This window comes from Hibiscus syriacus, unplaced genomic scaffold, assembly GCF_006381635.1.
Source record: "Hibiscus syriacus cultivar Baekdansim isolate YM2019G1 unplaced genomic scaffold, ASM638163v2 tig00000340_pilon, whole genome shotgun sequence".
Taxonomy (NCBI): Eukaryota; Viridiplantae; Streptophyta; class Magnoliopsida; order Malvales; family Malvaceae; genus Hibiscus; species Hibiscus syriacus.
In genome coordinates, this window is record NW_024061783.1 from 7,617,619 (window position 1) to 7,644,723 (window position 27,105).

General features: G+C 35.9%; 1 pseudogene; it reads left to right on the forward strand.

The window, feature by feature from the left end:
• The window catches only part of LOC120203782, a 43,097-nt pseudogene extending 16,225 nt beyond the window's left edge, over positions 1-26,872 (forward strand).
• Positions 26,873-27,105: the final 233 nt, after the last annotated feature.

A 27,105-nucleotide genomic window follows, 5' to 3' on the forward strand; every position in this document is an offset into this window, starting at 1 on the left:
AGATCTTGAATTGTTTTTACTTTATCTGGATCAATCTCGATTCCTTTTTTGCTGACTACAAATCCCAAAAGCTTCCCTGATGTTACCCAAAAGTGCATTTAGCGGGGTTGAGCTTTAATTAATACTTTCTCAATCTTTGGAAAAACTTTCTTAGATTTTGAATATGTTCTTCGATTCGGGACTTGGCAATCATGTCATCTACATATACTTCAATCTCTTTATGCATTATGTCGTGGAACAGAGTTACCATTGCTCTCTAATACGTTGCCCTTGCATTTTTCAATCCAAATGGCATTACTTTGTAACAGAATGTGCCCCATATGGTTACAAATATTTTTTTCATGTCCTCAGGGTTCATTTTTATATGATTATATCCTGAAAAGCCATCCATAAAGGAAAACCATGCATGTCCTGTAGTATTGTCCACCAATGTGTCTATGTGAGGTAATAGAAAGCTATCTTTCGGACTAGCTTTGTTGAGATCTTTGTAATCCACACACATTCGAACTTTCCCATTCTTCTTTGGTACTGGAACTATGTTGGCTACCCATTCTGGGTATTTGGTTGCTTGTAGGAAACCTGCATTAATCTGTTTCATCACTTCTTTAATTTGCAACAATATTTCTGGCCTCATTCGTCTGAGCTTTTTTTGAACAGGTTTATATTCTGGACTGATCGGAAGTTTATGGACCACTATATCTGTACTCAAACCAGGCATATCTTGATAAGACCAGGCGAAGATATCTTTGAACTCTTGGAGGAGATTTATCAATTCTTGTTTTATCTGGGCTGACAAAGTAGTGCCAATTTTCACTTCTTTCATTTCTTCATTGGTTCCAGATTTACAGTCTCAATCTCTTCTTTGTGAGGTAAGATTTGTTTATCTTCTTTTTCTACCAGTCTTAACAATTCAGTAGGAACATCACATTCTACTTCATCCTCACACTCATTGATTTCCACCAAACATATGAGACGCTCTAAATTTATCTCATGATTAAATTTAGGAATAATCATGCTATTAACATTGTGACACCTGCAAATTTAAATCGGACATATTTTCGAAAGGATTTAGTAAATTTATGAAATAAATATAAAGAATAATAAATAATGAATGTAAAAATGTAAGGTATAAAAAAATGATTGTCATTTGAGAATTTTAAGAAAACTTATATTTGATATTATGTGAACTTAACATAATTGCCCTTACAAGATAACAAAAACTTTTTATATTCCTAAAGCATAAAAGATTAGTTCTGAGTATTACTCTGAGTTAATACTAAAAACTACGGGGAGATCTTCAGCAGTCCAACTGTTGAGCGTTTTACCAGGAAGACAAGGGCGAATTCCAGCCAAGTATTTGCCAGTCTTGTGGTCATTTGTGATCATGTTGATAAATAATCCTCCCATAGCTTCTTCAATCATGCTCTTTGATCTTTTGTCAACTCTTCTTCTTTAAGAGCATCAACCAGCTGTTGCTCCACATTAACCATTCCTCCTGATTTGAATGTAGACTTCAAGTGAGGGAAAGACATGCGTTCCCATGAGACTTCTTTTCCTTTTAGTCTTGCCCTTCTATCTTCACCTCTTCTTTTCATCTCTTTGTTCCTTTGCTGAAAGTTGGGCTTAAATCCAAACCCAAAACAATCTTTCTTCATCTTCATACTTACAGGAACTGAACTTCCCTGAAGATTCCTTCCCAAACCTTTCCCAGTTTTAGCTCCTACGCCTAAAGTCTGTCGTACAGTCATTTTAGTGCAATCAAACAATCTGGGATGTGGAATTTTGCTTCCCTCAGCAATAAAGGTTGCATTGACAAATTCCAAAACTCGGAAAGAGCACTCGAGAGCATCATCATTGGTTTCAATATACGGAGCATCACTTGTTATAGAAGCAATGATTTCTTCCTCGGCTCCTACACATATTAGTTGACCATCAACAATGAACTTCAGTTTCTGATGCAATGAAGAAGGAACATCTCCTGCAGAATGAATCCACGGCCTCCCCAATAAACAATTATATGTAGGGTGGATATCTATTACCACAAAATCGACATTGTACACTACTGGTCCGATCAACAATGGTATTTCCATTTTTCCCAGCACCTCCTTTTGAGTGCCATCAAAAGCTAACACTATGTTCTGATAATACTTCATGTGCGATTTATCCACCGGCATCCTTTGCAGTGTGACCAGTGGCATCAAGTTAAGAGCAGATCCATTATCAATTAGCACTCCTGGAAAAACATGGCCATGACAATGTGTGGTAATATTCAAAGCTTTTAATGATCCCATTCCACCTTCAGGTATTTCATCATCAGTGAACGTTATGTAATTATCAGCGGCTATGTGCCCCACAATCCTGTCAAGCTTGTTTTGAGATATATCTTCAGGGATAAATGTTTGATTAAGAACTTTCATCAAGGCATTTCTGTGTACTTCTGAATTCATCAACAAATCAAGAATTGAAATTCGCGCTTGCTGTTTATGTAGCTGTTCAACCACACTATATTCGCTATGTTTCAGAAATTTCAAAAAATTTTGTGCTTGTTTTTCTGTTACGGGCTCATTAACGGTTGGCGGGGATTCATCATCAAATACCTTTTGGGTTATCACTGTAGCTTTTCCTTTTCCTTTTGCCTGTTCTGATGCATTTGATGTCTCGGGGGAATAACACCTCCCACTTCTTGTAAAGAATCCGACTTCACTTACTGTTTCAGATGTCGAATCCACACTCTTTACTTTCTCTTCTGCTTTTTCCAGAGAAACAGATCCTCATACCATTGAAATATTGGTAGTATAATTCCAAGGTACCCTGCGGGTATCCTTATATGGAAATGGTAAAGGAGTTGTGATAACCACTTTCGGCTTTGTTGGTGCAGGATTCACTGTAGATGATTTCACAGTGATGATCACTGGATCACTTGTTCTCTGGTTAGGTTTAGAATCTTCTGATGCGCAAATGTCATCGTCCCTTTTTCCTGGTTCTTCTTCAAAGAACTCTATCTCTTTGTCATTTATCAAATTTTGCACCAATCCCCTAAATTCAGGGCATAGTTGAATTCCATGTCTCTTTTCGTGATGATATTCACAATAATTCTCGCCTTCATTATGCTTTGGCTTGAATTGTTGCTGAATCATACCAGATAGGGAGTTGTTAAAATATCCAACCAAAGGGAGATTTAATCTTAGAAACATCAGTTTTTTTTTTCCTTATGTTCTCTTCCTGGATTGCGTTCACGCTTTTATCTCCATGATTTGGCAACAGATGATTTGACGTAGTTGGTGAATTGAATTACAATTTGCTAATATTAATCAAATTTTGGACCACCCTTTTGAATGCCAAACAATTTTCAATATAATGACCCGTAATTCCGTTATGGTAAACACAGTGTGATTTTACATCGTACCATGGAGGGAATGGTGGTTGCATAGGAATCAAGGGATAAGGCCGTATTACATCTGCCTTCAATAGTGAATCATAGATCTCAGCATAGGGTACTGGTAATGGTGCAAAAGAAGGCCTTTCATTTTCCCTGCGAGATCCTCTGGATTCCGTTCGATTAGTGTTTGTTTCTTCCTTCTTAACCCTTGGCTGGGTTATCGTAACACTTTTCGAGGTATCCTTGTTGTAGGCGTTCGCATTGTTAGCTTCATTCTCCTTTTTTCGATACATGGGTCTTTTGGAACTAGACCCCTCACTTGATTCCATTTTGCCACTTTTCATGACATTCTCAATGAGTTCTCCAGAAATAACCAAATCTGCAAAATTTCTGGTTGTATTCCCCATTACATGGCCTAAATATGGAGCCTTTAAAGTGTGGACGAACATCACTGTGGCTTCTTTTTCTGATAATGGTGGCTAAACTTGGGACGCTGTATCACGCCATCTCTGAGCGTACTGTCTAAATGTTTCATTGTTCTCTTTCTCCAGATTTTGGAGAGTTCATCTATCGGAGACCATATCTGTAACGTGGCGGTACTGCTCTAAAAATGCTTTTGCCAGATCCTTCCATGATCTAATGTTGGCTTTGGTCAATTGAGTATACCACTTTAAAGCTGGTCCTGTCAAGCTATCTTGAAAGCAATGAATTAACAATTTCTCGTCTTTCACATGACATGTCATTCTGCGACAAAACATGGTAATGTGGGACGAAGGGCATGTAGTACCGTCATATCTTTCAAATTAGGAACTTTGAACTTGATGGGGAGGATTAGGTCTGGAACTAAACTTAACTCGCTGGCATCAAATCCATAGAATGATTCAATTACCTCTACGGATTTTATTCTTTGCTCCAAGCTCTTGATCTGTCTGGTCAATTCTTCATTGACTTTTTCTTTCTCATTCAACTCATTCAAATCTGAAATTAGATGCTCAGGATTAAATTCTCCTATCTTCATATCTGACATAAGCGGATTTTTGCTTGAAGACGCGGGATCCACTTGTTGGTTTTCATTAGGTTTGGTCTCTTGAAGTGTTGAAGTGCGAGCATAGATTTGCACAGGTGTGATACCAGAATGATAAACTGGTTCCGGTGGGAAACCTAAAGGATACATAGGTTCCTGGTCAAAAGATACATGATTTTTATGAATTTTTCCAATGGTAGCTTGCTTTTTGAGCATATCTTCTATTTTCTGCATCATACTGTCTTGTGAGTTTGCAATGCTAGCTTCAATTTTTTCTAACTTCATTCTCATTTCTGCTTGTTCTTTACTATGTTGTTCCTCCGAGACGTTGTATTTTATCCTCCATTTTCTTAGTTGCTTTTTTAGTACCGTAGTGGTGTTGAATTTCTTGTTTGGCCAGGATAATTGCGATTGAAAATCCTTTTCATATTATTTTTTCAAATTTTATTTAATGAATGTTTATGTTAATGTAAAATAAAAATTATACATAAAGAAAATAATGTAATGGATAATGAATGTATGCAAAAGGTATTGATCCCAAAAAGTTAACTGTCATATAACAACTTCCATCGGCAGACAAAAGTTTATATATAATAGTTCATAACTAAAGATACGACATAGCTTTCCTATTAAGTTGTATGATTTCCTTTATCAGCCATGACATCTTCTTTCCAAACTTAGAAACTGGATCAACATGATGCTGAATGATCTTTGCTTCAGCAGCTAACTCCCCAATATATCTGACAACTTCGCTCATTTGTACCATGGCCTCGAATACCATGTTGTTTCTTTCTTCACTTCTTTCTTCATAGAAATCAGTAGATTTTTGCCATTGTTCATTAGTTCCATCGAGAGTTTGCTCTAACTCGGTGATTCTAACTTGACAACTGTGCAAAGTATTTTCAAGATCTCAGATTCGTCTTCGTAGTGAAGCATTCTCCTCATAACTCTCTTTAAGATCAGTAGGTCCTAGACGAACCTTTTCTTAGAATAATGATTCCTCAAGTTGCAAGATGTAAGCATTAAACTCTATGTTTTTGTTTCTACACTGATCCAAATCTTCTTCAAATTTTGTTCGTGTTTCATGTTTCATGTTTCCTTTGATTAAGCTTCTGGATTTGCACATTCTTGTTTCTACATCATTGCATTCAATTATTGGCCACCTCTTGCTCTACTTCGAGTCTGGTATTGAAGTTCTTTTTCTCCAAATCTCATTTTTCCTTTTCAACATCGAACTCTTCAATCCTTTGGCCCCTAAGTTCAAGTTCGGCAATCATATTGTTCATTTCAGCTTCAAATCCCTTGAACATGGTGTTTTTCTCAACCTCAAACCCCTCAAGCATGCTATTCTTCATATTTTCTAATTCTTTGGCTCGATCCCTTTCTTTCTGCATTTTATTCATAATCTCACGACTTTCAGTTTTGTGCTTTATAATTCGTTCCCTTTTGTCAACCTCAAGATCTTCCATTTTCTGCTTTCCTTTCTCAAGGCTTTTGAGTAAACGACTATTCTTTCCTTTCAAATCTTCGACTTGTCATTTCTCAATGTTCAACTCTTTGGTCATCTGTGTTGTTGCTTTGTTCGATCCTGATGCTCTTCGAGATTTTTGCAGCTCGTGATAATTCTTCTTTAACGTTCTAAACTCACCATCTACTTTTTCTTTGTTTTCCCTCAGCATTGCACATTGTGCTGAATGAAAGTCAACATCGACGCCCAACATAGCTTTATCTCGTCGCATTTGTTCTAACTCTTTTGAACCCTCACTTTCTGCTTCAAACTCAGCTCTTAGGATTTCTATCTCTGATGGGACTACCCGAATGTGATCTTCTATAGAGATATCCTCATTTTGGTCTGGTAGAGGAATATTTTCATTTTTCCTGATAGACCTCTATTCATCATAATCAGGGGTTAACATTACTTTCGCTGCTTTGGCTCTAATACAGAAAGTTGTTTTCTAAGCTTTAACGACCTCCATGATGTTTCTTTTGTAATTTTTGCTATGAAATGCAAACTCAGACGAATGTAACCCAGCAGTAACAGGAACAAATTGACGACCCTCCTACTGCCTTATAACCAGAAGTGGTGCATATCCAATTCCTCCCCATAAACCGAGCAATATCACCCAATTGTAGTCACCACATTTGTAAAAGAATTCCCTTTGAATTTGCCACGGGGCGCGCCAAACGATGTCATTGCTTTGCAAATTTCGAAGGGCATTTATCCACATGTCTTTCGTGACTTCTTTCGGCCATTCTTGCTCCAGAAACTCTTTGAACGCCGAGTAGTCCGTACTAAAGCGACGGTATGAAACTTTTTCTGTCCTCCAAAAATGGCTACGGATCCAGACATATAATAATTGTGCACATCCGAAAAATCGTCCACCTCCCAGTCTCCTATAAGCGCTTAACGATCGAAAAGTCTGCTAGAATTGCAGAAGCAGGATTGACCTTTTTTTGTAGCTGCTCGAACAAATCTACTACTGCAGCCTCAATGTATCCCAATGCTTTCGGGAAAATGACCATACCAATATACCAGAGTCAAGAGATCAAATCGTACTTTATCATCTGGATGACTCTGAATGATTTCTTTGATGTTGGTCCAAGCAATGCCTTCGCCTTCGTCCTTATGTTTCGTACGGGCCACTACCCATTCCTCTCGTACTCCTGCAATCTTTGCTAATTTAACTCGGAAAGGTTGAGTTTTAAATGACCTTGAATAAATTCGATTCTCCAAAGCCCCTTCTATATGTAGCAAAGTTGTATACTCTTCAATAGTAGGAACCAAATCCTCCTTATTGAAAGTGAAGCAATTATATCCGGGATTCCAGAATTGAATCAGGGCTCGAAGCAATTCATCAACTTCGACATAGAACAAATATGGGATGTCCCCGTAAGACTGATAGAACTGCAACTTCTTGTTTGAGTCTCAACTCTCCCAAATGCTTCGCAAATCTTGCATATCATTTCTTTTTAGAGAAACCGGAGCATAACTTGCTAACTCAGGTACATAATCATCCTGCAAACTGTCTCCCCCTTGTCTTTGTAAGTCCTCAGACCACTGTCTTACTTATGAGTTTGGAACTATTTGATTTGAATACTTTTTATCCATAAATGAAGGTTTTCCAATGAGACGATTAACTCGAAGATCAATACCTTTAATCCTGTATGATGCAATGCAAACAACAAAAATAAAAAAAACATAAAAAGAAATGAATTAATTTCAATAATAAAGAAGAAAAAATTTAATTTAATGTCTACCCAAATATTTCTATTTAAACATGCTTTCTACATAGCATACTTTAAATAATTTAAATTCATATGCAATTTATTCAACAAGAAAATAAATAAATTAAAAGAAAAAAGTTAGAATTCATTTCTCTTTCGTGTACGCCTATAAAATTTCGGCATGACTTTAGATCGGAAGAGTTTCTAGGGTTTACTACATGCAGAATTTCAGTTCTAAGAGTAAAGGTACCCGAATTGTTCTTGTTAGTGCCCCCTTGTGCTGCCAACCCTCAATCTTAGTCCACTACAAACTTAAGCGGATCGAGTTCAATTCGAGGGGACACGTTTCCCTATGCCTAACATGGAGAATAAATTCTCACGAAGATATAGAGCATCTGAACCTCGAAAGTTACTTGCTAGGTCTGACATGGAGAATAAATTCTCACGAAGACGTCGCTTTCACTCCCACTTAAAAGGGACAAGCTTGATTATAAAGCTTATGTTATGCAATGTACGTATTGTGTGTGAGGAGAAATATTCAAACCTCTGACAAACAAATAAACAATGAAATTTAATACTTGAAAATAAAATAAAAACAGTAATAAAGAAGAATATATAAAATATTATGAAAATAATAAGTATATATATAAAAAATTTGAAATGAAAGAATTATAAATTAAATATATGAATTTTTAATTTCTAATTAATAGAGACAATTTATAATTGATTTTAAAGCTTGACCAGTCCCCAGCGGAGTCGCCAAGCTGTCGTAACCGGTTTTTGCTCGGGCACGAAATTTTTACTTGGCGGGAAAACTAAAATGAATAAATGATTTTGATTTAAAAAATGTTTTGGGAGTCGTCATTGACCTTTTTGAGTTAGGTAGGTCAAATACCTAAAAACAATATTTTAAAATAGTTTTTAAGAAAACATAATTTAAAAGATAAACTGAGCTGCGTATAACCAAAAATATTTTTAGTAAAGAAGGGATTCGTGGTCGATTACGTTTAGGGAAGGATTAACAACCCTATAACGCCCAAAATTGGTACTCATTAATTATAAATTGTTCTCTATTATTGGAAAAAAATTAAAAATATATATTTTAATAATCTGTTATTCAAATTATTAGTATAATTTTAAGAAATATATTAATATATATATATATATATATATATATTATTTTATAAATAAGATATTTATTTAATTAGAAATATCAGAAAATGACTTCTAGGTGCTTTAAGACAATCCATTTCTTAATATTAAAAAATAAATAAATATAATAAAACATTTCTCTAAAAATAATTAAAATAAATTAATATATAATTTTAAAAAATAAGATATTTATTTAATTAAAAATATCAGAAAAAGACTTCTAGGTGCTTTAAGACATCTCATTTCTTAATATTAAACAATAAATAAATATTAAAATATGATTATTTTTCTTAAAAGTAATTTATATAAAATTAAATTTATAGCTAGGATTTTTATTTAATATATAAAAAAATAAGTAAATAAATATTATTTATTATATATGTTTATATAACTACATAATAATAATAACAATAATAATTAAATATATAAACATATAAAATTAAAATATAAATATAAATAAACAATGACTAAAATAAATAAAATTAAAACTATAGTATTAAAATATAAAAAGTAATAAAACTTGTAAGATAAATGAAAGTATTTGAAATTAGTGACTAAATTATAACATATTAAAATTAAATACCTAATTCATAATTAATTATTCAAAATTACAGGGGATAAACATGTTATTTTACCTTATTGTTAATTTAGTGACTAAAATAAACATAATTAAAACAACATAATTTAAATGTAAAATATTAAAATTCACAGATCTAATTCGAATTTAGCCTTAATTAATTATTTCGGAATTAAAATAAACGTTATCAAAATTTTAGGGACTAAACGTGATATTTATCCTAAATATATAAATATATATAGGTAGTGACTAAAATATAATAAATTAAAACTTGAATGCAAAATTAATATGCTCAGAAATAAATTTCAGTGACTAAAATGAAAGGATTACAAACTATAAGGACTGCGGACGAGGTTTGGCCTTTAATAAATTACACACAGACCCCTCCCCAAAACGACGTCATTCGGGGAGGGGTATTTAAACCCTAAACCGAACGACCTTAAGGCCAAAATTTTTTATTTTCTCTTCCCCTTTCTCTCTCTTAAAACCGAGAGAACAAATTCTCTCTGTCTTCTCTCTAGTTTCCCTCACCGGAGGGAATTTCGGCGCCAATCGCCGTCGGTCACCGCCTCCAGTGGCCGAAAAATAAAACCTTATACCAAAATGTAGATCGGATCGTCCTAATGACGATTCTGATGTCCGTTTCTCTTAAAAAGCTCCCATTCGGAGCAAATCTATGAAAATACCTTCGGTTTTCGAAGGCTTGTGGTGGAGCGTGGAGGTGCGTGGTTACTCCGGTGGTGGTGTGGCTTTCCTCGGTAAGGTTTCTTTCGATTTTTATCTCGGTATTTTGGCTTTTTTTGGTTGCTGTGTTGCTTGTGGTTCTCCGTTTTTTCTTTCTTTCTCTTCTATTTTCTGTCGGTGGTTGCTGTGGGTTTGTTTGTGTGGCTTCTCTCTCTGTTGCTTCGTGGTCTTCTCTTGCAGGTTCGGTCGATGGTTTTATAACCATCACCGGCGCTCGTCTTGGACCGGGTAAAAGGGTGGCAGTTTGGTGAGTCACCAAAGTTTAGTGGTGACTCACAGTAGCCTTTAACGTGGACGGCTGGCTTTGAGTCTTCTGGAGGCTCTCGGTTGGCGTCGTGGCAGTGTGTGAAGCGACGTGGAGCGGCGGCAACAGAGGCGTCGGGTTATGATACCCTAGGGTTTGTTGCTGGGATCATCTGGACCGTTGGATCTAAGCTAGATCCAACGGTGGACAAGGAGAGGCGACTGGGGCATTAGATGAAAACCCTAAATGGGTTTAGGGTTTCTTATTGGGCCGGTCTGGATTAGACTCTTGTAACTGGGCCGGTCAGGTTTTGGGCCTGCAATGTATTAAAATTATTTATTATTTAATAATAATAAAATAATATAATAATAATATTAAAACAAAATAATAATAAATAAAATATAAGAAACAAATGAAATAAAAAAACTAGTGTCTTCAAACCCCTCCTTGTTAACTGATAATGTAAAGAGCCTAGGAAATCTCCATCTCAGGGCAAGGTTATCGATCCATACATCCTGCCAAAATCGAATTGAATTCCCTTTCCCTACTTGCAGCACCAAAATATTACGAAACCCTATGCTGAAACTGTCATCTGACCAGAAATAATTGAAAACACCCTTCCAAAGCCAAGAAGAGTGGGCAGACAGACTACTACTTAACCTTTTCTCTCTTCTATCCAATTAAAAAACTAAAAATACAAAACACTTTGTATTATTTAGTCTCCAATGATGAAAGTTTGATCTGCTTGTACGTGTTTATTTATACTATATTTGACACTAAGGTGTTTTGGATCATAAAAATGATACTAAATCATGAAGATGATACCAAATCATTATTAGTGCAAGGCACGTTCTAGGCACTATGAATAGCCAAAGTTGTCACGCACCGGAAAAGGAAAAAGAGTACTCACCTATACTATCCTATGTGAAGTAAGGTTAATATGCATGCGTGTTATATGTATGTTTGTACTTATATTATATAATTTTGATTTTATCCTGTAAAACATACAAAAAATTCCTTTTCTTTTGTTTCCACACATGTTATATGTATGTTGTTTTCCTTTTACTAAGAAGATGTACAAGTCCTTGGATGTCACATTTTTTAAGATCAACCCTATTTTCCAAATTTGCAATTCAAGGGGAAAACTCAAGGATATTTTATCTTTGAGACAGCCATTAAAACACTCAATCTGTGTACATTCCATCTCGAAGTTTCAATCCAAAAAACTTACCTTCTACAACTCCTCAAAACAACACACCATCCAAGTCTCAAGTCAATGAGTCCACTCAACCTAAATCTCAACAAAAATATCAGAAACTTCATGTTTATTCTAGGAGAGGATGACCTTAAAATCTAGAGAATAACTCACAAATAAGAGACTGTTAAGAAATTGAATCGGAGCCTCCTGCTTCAGAAGTTAGCGTTGTATGGAATCTTCATCTAGTGAGCTTCTTGTTTCTTTTATTGATAATTCAAATTTTCCTATTGCTCAGAGAAAAGGTTTCCGAACATGTACCAACTATCTTATTGAGAAATGTGTGGCTTACGAAAAATTGTTGCCATCATTCAGAGCGTTTACTTCATCTCTTGGTAGCATTCAGATTCCAAAATTAATTCAAGAAGCTTTAAAGATTTCAGCATGGAAAAAAGAAATCAAGGTCTTGGACAACAATGGAACCTAGATCTTTTCACAGTTACCACAAGGAAAAAAAGCCAGTAGATTGCAAGGGGCTTTCTCACTTAAGTACAAAGCAAATGAGAGTGTCGAGAAGTTCAAACCTAGGTTGGTGGAAAGGGGCTTTCTCAATCATATGGAATTGATTATCAAGAAACATTTGCACTCGTTTCCAAATTGAATACAGTTTGAGTACTATTATCACTAACAATTAATAAAGACTGGCCTCTACGTCAACTTGACATCAAGAATGCCTTTTTAAATAGGAGCCTTGAAGATGTTTACGTGAAGATACCTCTAAGCCTAGAAAACGATTCGAATAGCTTTCTAGTGTGCAAGCTAAAAAAGTCATTGTATGGACTAAAACAATCCCCTCGTGCCTGGTTGAATAGGTTTGCCAAAGCAGTGATCACATATGGGTACAATCAGTCCAAGACCAAGTAGATCACACCTTATTTTTTAAAACCTCCTCAAATGGTAAAATTGCTAATTGCTATCCTCATTGCCTATGTTGACGACATCATTATAATTGGAGACGACTCAAAAGAAATCTTCAAACTGAAAGGAGTACTTGCCGTTAAGTTTGAAATTAAGGTTTGTGATATCTTAAAGAAAGTACATCTTAGGTTTTGCTCTCAGATATTTTCTATGGATGGGGGTTGCTCATATAATACAAGGGTTGTGATATCTCAAAGAAAGTACATCTTAGATTTACTAAACGAGACTGGTATGCTTGGGTGTAAACCAAAAAAACACCTATGAATCCCATCATCAAGGTAAGGAAAAATGAAGGAGGTACCAGTTGATAAAGGGCAATATTAAAGACTAGTAGCCAAATTGATCTATCTATCACACACAAGACCAAACATTGCATTCTCAGTGAATATTGTTAGCGAGCATATGAATGATCCATGTGAAGAACATTTAGAGCTTGTAAACTGAATCCTTAGATACCTAAAGATGACACCAGATCAGGGTTTACACTTTTATAAAGAGTGAAAGCCGTGAGATATAAGTGTACATTGATGCAAGTTGGGCTAATTAATTAACTGAGAGAAAACTAGTGGTTATTGCTCCTTTGTTTGGGGCAATCTTGTTACATGGAGAAACAAAAGCAATATGTGATTTCAAGTAGTGAAAGGCAGAATTTTGAGCACTTGCTTTGGGAATCTGTGAAGGAATGTGGATTCAGAGATTATTAAGCTAGTTGAAAGTAAACTTTATGGACCAGATCAAAATGCACAGTGCTAGTCAGTCTGCTGTACGTATTACTAAAATTCCAATATACCATGAAAGAATCAACCATATGGAGGTTGACAAACATTTTATTTCAAAGAAGGTCAACAATGGTATAGTTCAGCTGAGTTACATTTCCACTCAACTACAGCTTGCACCAAAGCTCTCCCAAGAACCAGCTTCGATGAATTCAAGTCCAAGCTGGGTTTGTATAACATATACACCCCAACTTAAAGGGGGAATGTAGAAAGAAGCCAAAATTAGAAGTCGTTTATTTTTTGAGTTTATTGTTTTAGGATCAGTTTTATCTGATTAGATTATTTCTTAGTTTTAAAAAGTGCGCCTAGGCGTGCCTAAAGCACAAAGAGTATGTGGGTGCATAAAGAAACGCCTCCAACTATAGAGGCAAAGCGAGTAACTAAAAGCCCACTTAAGCGCACGCTTTTGTGGCTTTTTGAAGAGGTGCAAGCGCACCGCTTCTGACGCCTGAGATAAATGCCTTCATTGTTTTTTGTTTAGTGTTGTGAACATATTGTTCCACCTGGCAACCATCTATGGTTGTGGGGGAAAAGGCAGGTGCAGGGTCTGCCACCTGTCCGTGGCCATTGCCACCTGTCCAGTTGTGCAAATGTAACCGATTATTGCTTAAAATCCTAAGTTTTATACCTGCATCAATTCTGCATCAGTTTTATAGCAATAGGCTCCTACTTGCACAAGAAGCATATGGGTAAGCATCAATCATTTGTTAGAGGAAACTTGACTTACATGATCTGGTATTTAGTTGTCTATGCAATTAAGATTTTATGGTTTACTGATAACCCAAGCTTTCCGGTTGACTGATGATGCAAAAAAGGTGTGGTAAGCCAAAACTCTTTGCATATTTGATTGTGTTAGATCTCCTCTATTTGGCCTTTTGTGATAATAATATGTGGCGATGGCAAAGTTTTAAAACGCATATTCAGAAATGGGTCTCGACTCTTGAGGAGTGGACAAGTAACGGTGAATGAATGGAGAGTGGGGAGGAGATTAAGTGCTTCAAGAGTGACCCAATAGGTAATGGGTCTGGATATATGCTTTTTTTAGCATAAAATGTACCTTACCTACAAAAGGTGTGTGCGTTCGCCCTGCACCTAGGCTCCAGGAACCTTTTGAGCCTCGGTACACCTTGCTCCTTTTAAAACTAAGGATTTTTTTCCTAGGAGATAAGGGTCCTTGTAGATAAGTTCAAGGATTATTTTCTTAGGTGATAAGAGTCCTTGTAGATAAGTTCTTAGCCAATAAGAATCTTAGGAGACCAGAAACCTAGTAGATAAAGGACTATAGTATAAGTAACACACATCCTATTTAAAAGTCTGTGTGTTTCTTTTCTTAGTCGAATGTATGAAGTGCAAAACTCCTTTTTTTCATGAAAATTCACATAGGCATCCGCCCGATGAAATATTCCTTGCCAGAAATTGTTTGAGGCACTTGTGCTGTCTGGCACTAAAGTGCAATGCTGTGGGCCTAGATGCTTGCCTTAACAACACTGCTTAGTTTACAAAGAATGTAAATGACTGATTTTTTTTTTTAGTTTTTTTATGTTAGAGATTTTTTATATTTTGGAATGTTATAGGACACGTCATATTTAGCAGGAATGGTTTGACTTGGCTGTTTGTATTTTTTGTCCATGCACATTTTTGGGTTTTCAGTACAAGATTCTTGCATGAAGTTTATAGATGTCCTGTTTATTTGAAAATTTTCTTTGTTTGCACATGCTTCTACCGTTGATTTCCCCCTTTTGGTAGGTCGTGATTGCAGATGAATCTCACTTTTTGAAAAATGGTCAAGCAAAGAGGACAACTGCTTCCCTTCCCGTTATAAAGGTATTTCTATTTTGATAAATGGTGATAGAAGCTTAAATCTGCTTTTTATTTATGTTCATACTTAACTATATTATGAATTCCTTAATTTTCTGAAAGAAATTCACCTTTTACCATAATAGACGGTTTGGTTTTCAAAATGCTATGTTTGCTGGTTTACTGAAGAAACTGGATGATAATTCAATATCGACAATTTAAAAGGCCAGAGCGATACTATTTCACTTCTTAGGTAGTATGAATATGACCAATTACCCGGCTGGGTGGGGTGAAGCAAGCAGCAAGAAATTTGCCAAATAGAACACAAAGTGCTCAAATATAATATCAACTGAGATTGTTGATTGTTAATATGGATGGAAAGAAGCATGCAGCAATGATCATAATTAGCTAAAAGTATCATGAACAATTTACTGCATCTTTGATTCCTTTTAGTGTTTCTTAGTGTTGCTTTTTGTTGAAATTTCAGAAAGCTCAGTATGCAATATTACTTACTGGAACTCCAGCTTCGTCCCGGCCGATTGAGCTGTTCAAGCAGGTTCTATAAATGCTATGTAGGAAATATGCTTTGCTAGATTTAGAGCTTTATGACGTTGCATTTTAGTAATTTTGTCGACATTTTTGTACAACTTGCAGCTGGAAGCTTTGTATCCTAGTGTATATAGGAAAGTGTGGTGAGCGATATTGCAAAGGTGTAAGTGACATTCATTCGAGGATGGCAGATCTTTAACCTTTTAAGGATTCCCATTACATTAGGTATTGAACAACTTTTTTTCCTTTGGCCAAATTTCCAGGGAGTATTTGGAACTTATCAAGGTGCTAGTAATCATGAAGAATTGCACAATTTGATGAAGGCTACAGTCATGATCCGCAGGCTTAAGAAGGATGTTCTCTGTCAGCTACCAACGAAGTGTAGGCAACATGTACAGATATGATAATGTTCTGGTGGCTAATCTTCCTTTTCAGTTTGCTTTCCTCATTTAGTGAGCTTCATATTGAATAGATGGATGGTAATAAATATTGCTTTTGTCTATAATCAATTACATTATACTTTGCTTGTCTAGAGAAGTAAAAGAAGTGAGACTGGTACTGAAATCATCCGCAATTTATTGGACTACTTAACAACCAACATATTAGAAAAAAAGATTAATGATAATGAATATAACAAGAGAAAAGATGAGTGAGAGAGATAGAGACGTAGAGAGAGAAAGAGAGAGAAAAATTGAAAGGAAAGTTTTCTTCCGAGGAAGTATGGTCGGCGTTCATTGATAATCTAAGCAGAAGAGTGTCTCGACGTGAGTTAAGGGAATTGTTCTCAACTCAGGGTCCGGTAGTAAGAGTGTTCATTCCTAGAGAAACAAGGAATCCGAAATACAAATTCTCCACATTCGCCTTTGTTCATTTTGGTAATGAGGAAAGTGTAAAAAGGGCTATATACTCCCTGATTGATGGTTGGAGAATTACAGTTGGTGCTGCAAAGGACAAGGAAGCTCGGGTGAGGTCAGTAGGGCAGAATAGTTCATTGGCGATGACTCCAAAGCTGATCTCAGTTGATACATCAAGGTCAAAACAGAAAGTTGTTATTAATAGGAGCTTTAGGGATGAAAGACCTTACAAGGATGCCTTATTGTCTAATAGATTGAAGAGTAATGTATCGGACCAAAGGGAAATGGAAAATGAAGGCTTCAACAGGAGGAAAGGAATGAAAAACATTTGGGAAATGCACATTCCCTCAGAGAGTTCCAGCTGGGTGAAGAGGTCATTAACGGGGATCATTAAACATTCTTTTGAGCTAGAATTAGTCCAAAAGGCTCTAGCTAATGAAGGTTTTGAAGTTCAGATTGCCAGATGGGGTTATGTTTGGAATTCATGTATTGTAACTTTTAAGTCGAATGAAGAAATGATGAATGCATGGTTGATGAAAAAAGATGAATTATTTTTATGGTTTGATAGGTTGGCACCTTTACTAAATAATGATGGTAATCCAATGGTTTTTTGCCTTGTAGAGCTATTTGGGGTTCCATTATTATGTTTGCAAAACTCCTTGGAACGATTAGCAGGGAGGTGGGGAATGGTGGAAGACATCCATGAAGATTCAAAGAATAGAGCAGACCTCTCGATGGTGAAGATTCTGATCAGTGTGGCGAGCCCTTATGATGTCCCTGAGATGATAACACTTGGTTCTTATGGAAGATCTTATACAGTAAAGATTAAGCTGGGTTCGGTGCTTGATTACTCAGTTTTTCCTCACAAGTCGCCGGCGGGAGGTTCCGACGATAGCCAAATTGGTGAGAAGATTACTGGACAGGAAGATGACAGGTGTCTGTCAGATAGACGCATGGTTTGACCAGGGAGCAGCTTACGAGGGTTTGGTTGGAGTGGGTGGGAAAATTCAAACCCCAATGCTTAAAAGAGATGGGGAAGGCATTAATTGTGAAATGTCAGACTGTCAGGATCTTGGGAGAAACAATTTAGGTGAATATGCAGGTTTGGGATGCAGTTTTTCAAATTTTTCGGCTGATGGGTTTGTAGCCCAGTCAGCAGAAAATAGGCAGCCTGGTTCTACAATTTTAAAAATTATTCCAGCTGGGCCATCTATTAAGTTGGACAGGTTTGGGAAAATGGACCAGAACCAATTTTTGGTTCAATCATCCAACTTAGAGGAAGATAATATTGGAGGTCTGCCTCATTCCAGTTCGGTCCAATGCAGTGGAGGAGTGGAGTTAACAGCAGATTTAAAGAGGATTGGAACTAATGCACATTCTGCAAAAAGGATTTCTAGGGGAAGATCGCTCTATCGAGCTAATTCATCTTTAACTTCAAAGAGTGCCGTTGGAAAGGAGAAGAACCGCTAGTTATAAAAGGGTGTATAAAAGATCAAGGGAGAGAAGACATTGGTTAGGGAATGACCCATTTGCATTTTTTGGAGAATAGGAAGTTTTAGAAAGGCTCAAGGGGAAGGATTTGGATCAAATTTCAGTTCTGCCAGTCAATGTAGTTGCAGAATTTAATATGGAGTGTTGACTAGGGAGGCATTGGATCAAGTTAGCATTACAACACTTTCTTCTTCAGCATTTTCAGTCCTCTTGGAGGAAGCATTAGCTACTTGGAAAATTAGTAAGCTATTGGGGGTGTCCTTCAAGGATGGGAATTCAACCTTTTAGGAAAAAATTATAAAGTTGGAGGAAGATTTGAGGAGGGCATGACATTCTGTTTTTCTTCGGTGTTCTGGTAATTTATTCACTTATGATTAAAAGTTAATTAGCAATTATTACATGGAACGTTAGGGGATTAAGAAGAAGGGAAAAACACAGAGCTGTTCAAAAGTTAGTTTTAAATAAACACCCTATAATACTTTTGCTGCAAGAAACGAAAATGGAGAAGATTTAGAGACATTTTTTGAGGAGAAGTGGTTTGAGTACCCTCCAAGGGTTTGCAGAATCTCAAGCAGTGGGTTCTTCTGGAGGTTTATTGAGTTGTTGGGATGAGTGTATGTTTGAAGTGGAACATCATGTTATTAATAGAAGGTTCATTGCTACTTTTGGGAAATTTCGACCTTCACAATTTAGGTGTGGTTTTATTAATGTTTATGGTCCTGTTGAAGAAGAAAAGTTAGTTTTTTCGAAGAGTTAGCTGTTTTTATTTGTGGACAGAGTATCCTATGTGTGGGAGGTGATTTTAATGTGTATCTTTCTGAAGAAGAGAAGGTTGGGAGAGCCCAAAATATAAATTCAATAAGGATTTTTAGTCATTTTCTCCAACATACAGGCTTAATTGATTTACATTTACATGGAGTAGGTTCACATGGTGCAACAACCAGGAAATACCCACCTTTGTTAGATTGGACAGGTTCCTAGTTGATGTCCATTTTCTGGAAGCGTTTCCTGAAACTACACAGTATTTGTTACCTAAGTCTGTATCAGATCACAATTCCATTTTCCTTGAGAATGGGGAAGTTAGTTGGGGTAAAAAACCATTCAGGCTTTTTAATTATTTGATGGATGAAGAAGACTTTCAGAATTTAGTTTGTTATGTTGTTCAGGACAGCAAGAGCAAAAACAACAGAGCTGGAATTTTTTCAATCCTGAGAAAAACGAAACACGTTTTTTTCACGCATGTGTTTCAGTTGGGAGGAAGAGGAATTTCATGAGTGCTCTAAATGTCAATGGTGAGATTACTCAAGATCCGGCTGCCATCAAAGCTACTGTCAAGGACCATTTTTTTTGGAATTTTTATCACTACGTCTACCTTGGAAGTTGATGATTTGAAGCTGAATTTTTCCAGAATTTCAGTGGAGCAAAGTATCTTTTTGGAAAAAGAATTTACGGAGGAAGAAATTTGGGAGACTTTACAATCATGTGATAGCAACAAAGCTCCCGGACCGGATGGTTTAAATATGGGCTTTTTCAAGAGATTTTGGTCTGTTCTTAAGGTCGATATTCTGAATTCTTCCATAATTTTTATATAGGGAAAGATTGGGAGCATGGAGTAAATCATACTTTCATTACTCTTATTCCCAAGGTGTCTAATATTGGTGGATTACATGATTTTAGACCTATAAGCCTTGTTGGAGGGTTGTACAAGATCCTTTCAAAATGTCTTTCGAGGAGATTAAGGAATTGTATTACTGATTTGATAAGACCTACGCAGTTTGCCTTCATTCTAGGACGTCAAATTCTGGATTGCTATCTTATAGCTAATGAGGGAGTTGACTTTTGGAGGAAAAAATGACTTAAAGGCTGTGTGTTTAAAGTGGACTTTAGAAAGGCCTATGATACTGTGGATTGGTCTATTCTATTTACGGTTATGGAGAAAATGGGATTCGGCAGGAAATGGAGGAGTTGGATTAGACAATGTGTAACAACAGCTTCAATTTCAGTTTTGGTCAATGGGGTCCCTTCTCAAGAATTTCCTATGGCAAGGGGTCTCCGTCAGGGTTGTTCTCTGTCTCCTCTGCTTTTCAACTTAGTTGGGAAACTTCTAAATTTACTGCTTTTAAAAGCAGTCTCTGAGGGATTGTTTTGTGGACTGCAGATTGGAAGAAATGAGACCGCTATTAATTTATCTTATCTGCAATTTATCTAAATTTGCAGATTACCTAATTATTTTCTGTGGGGATTCGAAGAAACATATTTTAAATGTTAAGAAGGTCCTAAGAGTGTTTGAAGTCATGTATGATCTTCAATTGAATTTGAAGAAAAGCAGGTTATTTGGTGTTAAAACGGCTGCAGAGGAGTTTGATGATTGGGCGGCGTTTATTGGTTGTGCAGTTGGGAATTTTCCTTCTGAATATCTAGGCTTGCCTCTCGGTACAACACGGAATTCTTCCTATCTTTGGGATCCGGTGGTTTCAAAATTTTACAAGAAGTTTGCAAGTTGGAAAGCTGCCACTCTTTCATTGGCAGGGAGGTTAGTCTTGATTAAATCGATTCTTTGCTCACTTCCAACGTACTACTTGTCTCTCTTTAAAATCCCCTCTTCGGTTAATTCCAAACTCAATTCCATTATGTCTAAATTCTTATGGGGAGGTGGAATGGAGAGAAACCAAATTCATTGGGTTAGTTAGCCAAATGTGTGCAAATCTAAGGAGGAGGGAGGATTGGGAGTGTTGAATATTAAAAATATGAACAGAATCCATCTGGGGAAATGGTCTTGGAGGTTTGCTAATGAAAGGAATGTTGTTTGGAGAAGGTTGATATGTTCTAAATACAATTTAGATCCTTGCACATTATTGTTCAATAGCAAGGTACCAGCTCAATCTTCTTGGATATGGAGTTCAGTGGTTAATACTCATTTTAAAGAAGACTCATTTGGCTCAAAATTTCGTAGTATGTGTAGAATTCAAGTTGGTAGTGGTCATTTTATTCGATTTTGGCAGGACAAATGGACAATGGACTGCCCTCTTAAAGTCTCTTTTCCGAGGCTGTTTGCTCTCTTCAAATCAGAGTGGTAAATTATTCGAATTCGGCGAGTTTAGTTCTTTGGGTTGGATTTGGAATATTCAATTGAGGAGGAGCTTGGCAGATTGGGAATTTGAACAGTGGGTGAATCTGATGACTATCATTTCTAATTTTTGTCTGTCTAAAGAGGACAGCGATGCTCTGATCTGGAAAGGGAACGAGGCTGGTGTTTATTTTGTAAATTCATGTGTGAAGATTTGTTCCTCAGGTTCCCAGGAGAATTCTTTTTATAAGAAAGTTTTGTGGAAAGGATTGGTGCCACCAAGAATTGAGTTCTTTATGTGGTAGGTGGTTCTTCAAAAACTGCCAGTGAGGACTGAACTGGTTAAAAGAGGGGTTACGGATATTGTAGATCTCTCTTGTCCTCTATGTAATTTGGTTTATGAATCCTCTTCTCACTTATTTTTCTCTTGTTCTGTCGTGTGGTCTCTTTGGAATAAACTTGTGCAGTATTGGAACATTAGCTCGGTTTTTCAAGAAAATGCACAGAACTTTCTGTTGGCTTGGGAAGAACTAAATTCCAGTTCTGCTATTTGGAACTTTATTCCCGCTGCTGTTATTTGGACTGTTTGGATAGTTAGAAATGATATTGTCTTCGAAAGAGGGAAGTTAGACCATACTAACTTATTTTTTTTAGCCAGAGTTAGGCTTGCATCTTGGTTCTTAGCTAAGTTTGCAGATTCTGTGATTTCTTTGGATTCTCTTATCAGTGACCCTTCCCTTGGGAATTCATGTTTCCATCTTAACAAATCGATTGTCTCTACTATCCCTTGGTCCCCCCTCCTAAAGGCTTTGTCAAACTGAATGTGGATGCAGCTACCAGTTGTGATTGGAAGAGCAGTGGAATTGCGGGTATTCTAAGAGATGATGAAGGTATACTTTTAGGTTCTTTTAAGAAGGCTACTGGTTCAGGTCCTCCTATTCTGATGGAGTTAAAGGTTGTTTATGAGGGATTATATTTCTTTGATTCAATGAGTATAGGTATTAAGGGTCGATTGATTATTGAATCAAATTGTAAAATGGTAGTGGAATGGGTTAAGAATGGAACTATGTGTCCTGATTTCTATGCCTCCACTGTCAGTGACATAGTGGTTAAGCTTAAAGAAGTGGAGGGAGTTATTAGATGGGTGGCTAGGACAGCCAATATAGAGGCTGATGGGTTGGCAAAGTTTGGTATTGGCTAATTTTAGTGTGTTTTTAGGTGTTTTTATTATGGGTTGTTATGATTGTTTGTAAGGGTTTATCTTGATGTTGTAAATCTTATGTATCTTTTTATTAATAAAGTATAAGGCACTCTTTTCCTCCTTCCTCTGATTAAGGAATTCAATCTGAGTTCCTTAATCATGAAGGGGGTTTTTAATGAGGCCTTCAATTCCTATAAAAAAAAAAGATTAATGATGCAACTGCAGTCTGGTTGCAAACATCCAAGATATACGGGCAGCGATGTCAATTAAACATTGCTTCTTTTGCTCTTTTGGAAGTTATAAAATCTTGACATTAAGAATTTATTTTCTCTGGCAACCAGAAGAATTCCTTGTCAACTTGTTCATAATATCCAATTTTTATATCTCATTGGCTCTCTGCAACTATTGATACACATGTATGCATTCACATTATACCGTTGTATGAGTGTTTTCTTTTATGGATTTATCTTTATTCGACTTTTTCTAATTTGAAATAAATTCTCAGGTGTTCCTAGAATTGACTGAAAAGGATATGAGACAGATCCGTTGTTTGTTTCGTGAGGTAAATTCAATCTGTAATAGTTGCCTGTTAATTTGAATTTGATCTGAATCAATGCTGAAATTGCAATGGTAGCTAGATCTTGAACTAAATTTGTTCGACTAATTTGTATATACTTGTGGTATTAATATTGTTAATTTGTTATAAATATTGGCTAATCATGTAATTCAGTGTTTTGCTGATAGATCAATAATTCAGTACAGACCCCTAATTTCTTACTAGCTTAGGTTCCCATATTATTTAGGTTCTGCTTGTATGTTAATGTGCATATAGTGGCTTATAATACTTATTTGGATCAGTGACTTTGCCATCATGTTTGACCTTTTATGTTTTAATCTTCTTGTAATTCTTCTGTATCCTGAGGTGGAAATGTGTAAGTGATATATTACCATCAATGGGTTACTGGGTTCTTTCGGAAGGTTTTCTAAAGAGTGATATGGATCTAAAAGAGCCACCTAATACCGCTGAACTGAACTGTTTTTTTAGTTGGAGGTTGTAAAGGGCAAAATCAATGCGTGCAAGTCAGAAGAGGAGGTTAAATCACTCAAACTTGTGCAGAAGAATCTCATAAATAAGGTCTTTATTATTTTTTTTTCATTTTACTCTGAGTTGAAATAGTATGTATGTGCAATTTATTTTGTAGTATTGGCATTATTTATTTATAATTGAAGCTTGACTAAATTCCTTATTCGTTCCATCATCGTCCTCCAGATTTACACTGCTTCTGCTGAAGCCAAGATCCCAGCAGTTCTAGATTATCTAGGAACTATCATTGAGGTGCGTTTTGTACTTTTCTTTACAAACCTCTGCATTTATAAATGTACACTGGAACATTTTTGTGTAAATAATTCTCACCATGATGAAAGAGAATTCAAATTATAGTCATAAGCTTAATTCTTACATTTTTTTCCCTTTCAAATCCATCATGTTAATAGAAACCTAATACTAATACTACTTTAAGTTCCCAAATGCAACTTTCCTTCTTTGGCTATGATTTTATGGTACTATTTTGTATTTTCTGGCGATATAGCTGCCTGGTAATGCCCTCCGTCTGATGCTTGTGAATAATACCGATGGAGATATGAAATTCCGTCCTACAACTGATTTAGCATAAGGAAATCTAATACGAGGATCTGCATTGGATATTGAATTTTACTACCTCGAAACTTGAAAGAGGCAGCAATGGTGATTCCTGACACCTGAAATATCCAACCCTCGATGTGTTAATATATTTTTGCAACTATGATTCTCCAGTTTTCGTGAAACCTTATAGTTTTCTTTTCTCGTGTTGGATTCTTTTACTTTTGGTCCTTGCGTACTTATTTTTTATAAGTAATTATTGCAGGCAAACTGCAAATTTATAATGTTTGCACATCATCAGCCAATGATTGAAGCAATACATCAGTTTCTTCTCGTAAGGCAACTTAAATTTGTCCTGAGCTTTTCCGAAGTTTTGACCTGTTCTTATAAGATGTTCCAAACTTACAGAAGAAGAAAGTGGGTTGCATTCGAATTGACGGTACTACCCCTGCAACTGCGAGGCAAGCTTTGGTTAATGATTTTCAAGAGAAGGATGCTATCAAAGCCGCGGTGGTATCACCTGTTTTTGTCCAATAAGTTTTATGTTTCTTATCCTTTAATTTTCAATGTAAATTGGGAATGGACAAATGTGATTTTCATTTTTCTTTTGTTTTGCTGTGGCAGCTATCTATAAAAGCTGGAGGTGTCGGGTTGACTTTAACAGCTGCAAGTACTGTTATCTTTGCAGAGTTGTCATGGACTCCAGGTGACCTGATTCAAGCAGAAGATCGTGCTCATAGGATTGGCCAGGTAAATCACCAGAGAAATTATGTCTGATGAATATCATTTTGGAAATTATGGAATTTACGATCACTATATTTGTTCGTAAAAGTGGAACTCTGATTTCAAAATTTACTATTGCATGAGCCGAAAGTGATTTAGAACAGGCTTTAAAAATAGTCTGAAAGTCTCAGTAAAATCTCCAAAATTTCTCAAAACCACTCAAAATTCTCAAATATTTTAAAGTATCACTTTCTCATGAATCAAAACATAATAACTCGACCTAATTCTCAATATTAATAGTCCTAATATGTATGTAAACCCCTTAACTGTAGTAGAAACATAAAATGAATACCAATAAAACCGTATAGCTCTAATGCTTGGAAAATGCTCATTAATAAATTATCTAATCTAAAAGATCCTTGATATATATATTAAAATTAAAATCGAACCAAAAAATATAGCATAATATCCAAATAAAATCTTAAATAAGATAGTTTTCGAAATAGTGTTCTTCCATTCTCCTTGAGTCACCTTGGGAGCTCATGTTTGATCCTGAGCACCTAAGTTTTTCACCAAATGAAGAGTCCGGCATCTAGAATTACTTGGTTGCAGTATGGCTTGATGTGCTGATCAAGAGAGGCATTGAGACAGAAATAGTACCCAGATAACTAGGGATGACAACGGATAGTGTTTATTTAGAATTTGCGGATGTACAATCTGCTATTAGTTGATTCTCAGATATTGCTAATTTGGATTCAAATATTGTAATAACTAAGTGTAGCAAATAGATATTTACTCTTGGATATCCATTCTTCAAATCCGTTTTACTTTTGTATGTAACGGATTCATATACCGACTCCACCCGAATAGGTTTTATTTTAGATATGAATCCCCCTAAAATGTAAAGCAAATTAGATATAGTAATGAATACGTTTTACTTTTGTATGTAACGGATTCATATAGCATAAGATATTCAAGTTCAGTTTACAATCTGGTTTATTTAATTAGGATTCAGATTCAGGTAGTAATATTTGGACTTAATGCTGATAATATACGGATTTGGACTATAAAGCAATTATTTGGTTTCGGATTTGGATATTACGTAAATTATATATATTTGACACGCTGTCATCCCAACTGAGATAACAGACTACATAGGCTTTACTCATGTTTATGAATTTTTCATGAAGCCAATATTTTCATTCCAAAATTTATGCAGGTCTAAACGGATTCTGCAAGAAAGTTGTAAAGGACAGTCTCATTAGGCTCCGCTTGGTGCTTTAGGTTTTTTACCTTTTCCTAAGCTAAAGGTAAAATTGAAGTAAAGGAATTAGGTTTGGGATCAATATTTATGAGCTATCTACCTACTTATCTTACAGGGAAAGTAGCACTTATCTTGAAAAACAGAACTTGATGAGTTTTACCTGTGATCATATTATGGTATCTAGGGCTTCTCTGGAACAAGATGAATTTCTTTTAATTCTGTAATCAGAAATATTTTCTCCCACTGCTCAATGTTCTCTCCGTTTATTTTGTTTTCTGACATGTATGCCTTCATATTCTTAGGTCTCTTCAGTGAATATATACTATCTGCTAGCAAATGACACGGTCGATGACATCATATGGTATTTGGTTTCGTTATCATGTTTGTTAATCTTGGTCACTCCAGTATGCCATCTCACATATGTTGATGATGATTCATTACTATATCTAATTTGCTTTACATTTTAGGGATGTTGTCCAGCACAAGTTGGAAAATCTGGGTCAGGTACTTTGCTTCTGGTTCTCTATCACACATTCAGATATGAAGCAAAATCTAATTCAGATTTAGGGGGAACTCTTTATCTTAAATTTCTTTTAGTTGGTAAACTGAACTTGAATTTTTTTTTTTATGATTAGATGCTTGATGGCCATGAGAATACTTTGGAAGTTTCAAGCAGCCAAGAAGTTAAAAGTCCGATGAAGCAGAAAACTCTCGACCCCGTCCCACAAGGAAGCCCGGGGAAGCTGAAAACTCTCGATTCTTTCTTAATGAAGCGCTGTAATGACATGGACAATCCTGAAGATCAATCTAAGCTCAAATACCCCAGGAAGGTTTAGAGTACAGGTAGATGGGAGTTGTAAAATTTGTGCTGGTGAAACACATTATGCACTTGCTTATCTGATCATAATATCTTAACTTAGGTTAGGTGTTAATTCTGGGAATGTAGGATTCCCTTGCCATTACCATCATAATAGAATCCATGCTCATATTTAATGTGCTGTTTTGATTGGTACAATTTTTTTTCCCAAGAAAATTCAAGGCATTTAATTAACATGAAACATTTTTCGTAAATGCCCTCCTTAAAAAGCCATTGTCATAACCATTTTTTGAAATAACAATTATATTTAAAAAAACAATTATGACTTTATTTTGAAAATTTGATGATATATGAATTAATTTCAATTAAAGTGAATAGGAGTCACCATCAACATGTGGGTTAAGTAGGT